The sequence below is a fragment of the Rutidosis leptorrhynchoides genome, chromosome 11 (assembly GCF_046630445.1).
Source record: "Rutidosis leptorrhynchoides isolate AG116_Rl617_1_P2 chromosome 11, CSIRO_AGI_Rlap_v1, whole genome shotgun sequence".
In the NCBI taxonomy this organism is placed as follows: Eukaryota; Viridiplantae; Streptophyta; class Magnoliopsida; order Asterales; family Asteraceae; genus Rutidosis; species Rutidosis leptorrhynchoides.
In genome coordinates, this window is record NC_092343.1 from 153,241,975 (window position 1) to 153,247,312 (window position 5,338).

General features: G+C 34.3%; 1 long non-coding RNA gene across 1 annotated transcript; it reads right to left on the reverse strand.

The window, feature by feature from the left end:
- Window positions 1-2,663: 2,663 nt before the first annotated feature.
- LOC139877478 (uncharacterized) lies at window positions 2,664-4,389 on the reverse strand. The gene is made up of 4 exons (XR_011768625.1): window positions 4,144-4,389; window positions 3,656-3,772; window positions 3,012-3,322; window positions 2,664-2,916 (listed from the first exon to the last, which is right to left on the reverse strand). It is a non-coding gene; the product is annotated as an uncharacterized lncRNA (long non-coding RNA).
- Between the last annotated feature and the right edge of the window lie 949 nt (window positions 4,390-5,338).

The following is a 5,338-nucleotide window of genomic DNA, read 5'->3' on the forward strand; positions in this document are numbered from 1 at the left end:
CCCATAATCATATGTACAATATTTGAAACATTATGTACAACCTTATGGTAAAAACACCCTATGACTATATGTACAATATTTGAAACATTATGTATAACCTTATGATAAAACACCCACATGACCATATGTACAAACTTTAAAACAAATTGTATAATCTTCTACAGAACACCCAATGAACACATTTATAAATTTTAAAGTATATTATACAAACTTTATATAATTATTATATTTTAATTTTCTAAAAAAATTCAAACGACATTTGTTATTACTAATAATTATTATTGAAAATAATTTGAGCAAACTTTGTTGTTATTATTATTATTATTATTATTATTATTATTATTATTATTATTATTATTATTATTATTATTATTATTATTATTATTATTATTATTATTTATTTTTATTATAATAATTATAATAATTATATTATATTATTAACATTTAAATATGGATTCTCTTTAATTATGTTATACATGTATGCGAAAATACATGTCTCTATATATTTATAAAAATAACGACAAATTTCTTAGTCGGAATCCGTGGTTCCGCGGGTCATTAAAATAAATGACTTTAGCATCTACATTCATTTAATAGCTAAAACATGTCATTAAATCGTTTTGTTTAAACAAACATGTGGTTTCACGGGTCATTTCACTAGTTAAATAGAATAAAAAATAAAATCATTCTTACAATAACAAATATGAAAAAGAAATAAAAAAAATACTCACCCGTACCCTAACACGCCACTCAACACCATACCCGTTATTTACCAGTTTACTAGCACGCTCGCCAAGCACCACACCCCTAACCCTCGACACGCCACTTTTGTTCATCATGGTTAAAAATGGCATAATGGGTTTGTTAGCAATTTTTTTTAATAAAAAGTACATAATGACAATTCTTGTTTATATGGTGTATTATATTTTGGAGGTTGTTCTAGAAGTAGAGATATCACCCACTATAAATAATTCTCGTTTATCTGATGTACACCCATATACAAAACTTTAATAAATTCAACAACCACATTATATTCTGGAAATTAGTCAGAATGCCCCACTTGTTATATGCTTCCAAAAAATCGAAATTGCAAAAATCCCCTCTGATTACAAATTACGCACCACACATGATACGTGCAAGCCCGTGTGTGATGCGTGTTACCGAGATATTCAACGAAACGGTCATTTTTCCTCGTATCATACGCATTATACCACGTATCATACGCATCATAGGTTATGAATGTCTTATCAGACACTGTCTTCGCTCTTAAGTTATTCGATGTTCTTCAAATTTAGAAATAAAAAATACTAAATACACGTGGAACAAGAGTTTATTTATAACCATTCAGGCTTGCCTGAGTGGCCACCGAGTTGCCCAATGAAGCACACCACCCGGGTTCAATTCCTGGCTATACCAAATTGTTCAAAAATGGAGTGTGACTAGAGGGTGCGCATAATGCGCAATTCCCCCGGTACCAGGTCTCGCGCTCGGGGGGCTTGATTACCCGAGGTTTTACTATCTATAGGGGAGCCAATGTGCACGTTCATAGGAGGATTTCTTTGCTTACCAGAAAAAAAGTTTATTTATTTAAAAAAAGAAGAGGTTCTATCATTTAGGCACCTACTGACACTAAAGCCGTTCCACTCGTGCTTCTCTAATGAGAATCACTTCGTTCCACTCTCCCAACATGCCAGAAAGCCATTCCTAGCGGCTTAGCCCTTGTTAAAGGCTAAAGAGCGTACTGAACACTCACCCTTGTCAGCTTCAGTCCCTATTGAATCGGTTCTATCCGTTGATTTCTGGTTCCACCCTTAGGATTCTTCCTTCAGTCCGAAAAGCCAAGCCACTGATGCTACTGCACCTTGAAGCAATCATTGTTATTGTGGATTTGGGGGTTCTAAACCAGAGGAGAGGCAGAGAAAGAAGAGAAGCTTACTCTATTCCAGAAGCATGAATAGCGGGACGGAGACAACTACAGACACAAAGGGCTTCGACAGGAAAGTCGTTTCGATCCAATTCATTCTTGGGGTTAAATAAAGACAAAAAAGGATACGTCAGTGACCTACATAACTGCTTATAGATATATCTCTACGAGACAACCATAGTTGGATTTCTCTAATATAGCGGGTGTATAGAGTATAGAGTGTATTCTCCAGTGTGATTCCATGACTTGTAATAACCCATCACTTCATCCTCCTCCACTATCCTATTTTCTACAGTAATAGTAATCTGCTCACCGACTACCATGTCATTTATTCCATATATCCAATAGTAACAGGTATTGCAACCATCTAACAATAGTGTTTTAAGCTTTTTCAACTTAATTTATGGCTCTACTCAAGCCTGTTGCAGTAACTTGGATCAATGACTAATTCAACAGAGTGCTCAAGTGATTCACAGTAACCAATCTACCCTGCAGGGAGTTTGAGAAAGCTACCCCGTCTTTGAAGGTGTTTACGAAAACTCATATCAAGAATCTTCAATGATCCAAACAATTGCTGAAATGAAAGTGAGTAAAAGTAGTTAATGAACTAAACAAGCAGGTGGTCAGCTGCGGGTTGCGGCGGCTACCTGCATATATCATGATTGTACTGAATTCATCTCATTGCTGCAAAACGATACACTATGAACACCAAAATTATATGAAGACTAAAATACGCTTATCATATCTACTACGAAGTATTTAATTAGCATCTTCGATAGTGGGTTACATAATGTTTACATCACAATATAAACCAAAAAACACAGGATCATAAAACATGTAAATATATGCACAACTTTTTGGTAAATAAGGTAAAAAATAATCAACATCCTATACTTTTGTTAACATTGTTGAGCCCAATTCTGAGATCGAATGTTCCACATTGCCACATCGTCTAGTGGTAGATCCAATGCAGTCCATGACTTCAGATACGCCTATCAATCACATCTCCAATTAAAAAAAAAAAAAGTAAACTTTATCCCACCAGTTTATATCATAAAAACAAATCGCTATGTTGATCATTTGGTACCTGAATCGTTGAGCGAGAAATCCCATATCTTAAATTGTAATTCGCTCTGCCATCAGCCGCGACTACGTAACTCCATCCATCTTATTGATTCAAGCCAAATTTTTTTAGCATCAAACGCGTTATATGTTAACAAAACTCGGGATCCTTCAAAAGGAGCCACATCTTTGATTTCATTGTTAGCTCTGTCTTTGATTGGTTATGTTCTAGAGTTAAGTTAGCTAATATTAACTGGAATGTTTGGCTTCAACATCCCTTGACTTCTTTGTAATTCTTTCTAGCATCTTGCTAGTATTTTAATTTTTTCAGCTGTTCTAAAAAAAAAAACAAAACTAACAATCAACTATTTTTGAAAAGCAGCTACTTGTGAAGAACAAAAAGAAACAACCATCATGAACTAACGTTAAACATGCAACAAAAAAAAGTACATTAATAAACATCAACCAAGGCATACCTTTAGAAATGAATGCCCTAGAATCATAATTGCCAACCGATGATTCTATTACAGACTGGGAACATATCATTGCAATGTACCGACATACACTTAACTCCTAATATAACAATGCAAGCATCAAATAATTACTGATGGTAAGTAGCTGTAAATGTAGGGACACACAATGTTTTTGCTATCAGTTTAGAAGATTTACCCGTTTCTTGAAAGAGAGCTCTTTCTTCATGTGTGCTACCTATATCTTTCTCATCTGGAGTGTTGGTGTCTGGAAGTTCTGCTCATTTTCAGGGCCGTCCCGTTAATTTTGTGGGCCCTGTTCGAAAAATAAAAGTGGGCCTTTTGTATACAAAAAATTTCTTATATAACATAATACTAAGCTTCGACAATTAAGTATTGGAGCATGAACGTGGAGTATTGGAGCATAATATTAGATTACGGAGTATTCGACATTGATTATGCATCTTATTTTTCGATTTTTCTATTTGTTTATTAACAAATGGATCAAAATATGTAAAAATGAGCCTATATATGTAATGTTAGGATATTTTTTATGGGCCCTTATAGATGTTGGGCCCTGTGCGGCCGCACGGCTTGCACGCCTCAATATCCGGCCCTTCTCATTTTGTTAAAGGGTTCTTAGCTACGAAGTGGTTAATTTTTTGGGAAATGATAGTATTTCTTTACCCGAGTATGGTGAGGTGAAGGTGCTGATGCTGCCTTGAACTTTGGTATCGAATACGTCGACCACGAAGAAATCAATGTTTGTCTTCTTAGAATTTTGACTGTAACGAACTTGGAAAACGCGGCCTGTTTGTTCGAGTGCTTTAAGTGATGTTTGATATTTTGGACTGTTCAATACCATTGTTTTGTAGACTATCACTATGAGTGGCTCTGCTACGTTGGAGAAGAACATAAAGTATCAGGTTCTTGTATTATCCAAAACTTTTGCAGTGGGACAGTACCTTTTATTGTGGTATAAGTTTAATGTTAGTTAATATTGTGTATTCATTTAAGTGATAGTTGTTGTAAAATACAATTCGTGTTACCCGAATTTTGGTTCAGCTGGTTCGCCATGGTCGATGTAGATTAGCTTTCGCGCTGTGCCGAGTAGTCCTAGTTGGCATTGGTCGCAGCCACCGGAAAACCATGGTTTACTTTTTAAATGTTTTTATTTGTTGTTTGAATGTGAATGATCAATCTGTGTAATGCGGATTTGTTATTGTACCTCTTTTCTGGCAACTTTTCTTTCTGTTAATTGTTGCAGAGTGAGCCTTTTTCGTTTGTGTTTGTTCACAATCAGTAACCTAGAACGTTTTATAAGATCAACTGAACATAATAACAAATAAGTTATAAAGTGCAGAATCAATTGAACTTTGCAATTAAATCGACACAGAAAGAATGAACAATAGAGAAGATAATTGTTGTTGAATTAGCGATTTGGAATGAATTACAAGTTCCCTATTTATAGATTTGAGAAACACGCTTCTCAAATCTTATCAAATCAATTCCAAAAAAAACGTAGCTAAATAAAAGGAAACTAGAAAATATCATATTTCTTCAATGATCTTCTCCTAGAAATCAGAAATATTCATTTAAATGGAATCTCTTCATTCTTTTCTTCAATTATTTCACGCGTATTTGATTTGATCTTTATCTCTTTTCAACACCAGTAGAATCTGTTTTTCTTGTTGAGCAGAGTCTGTGTTCTTCAATCTTCCAGACTCTAAATATTACAAACTCTAAATACATAGACTCAAATGATACAGACTCAAAATACTATTCACCTAAGACTTCTTTGACTCATCAGATTTACAAAATTCCTAACAATCTCCCCCTATCTTATGATGTCAAAACAAATACACAAAATCATAAGTTGAAT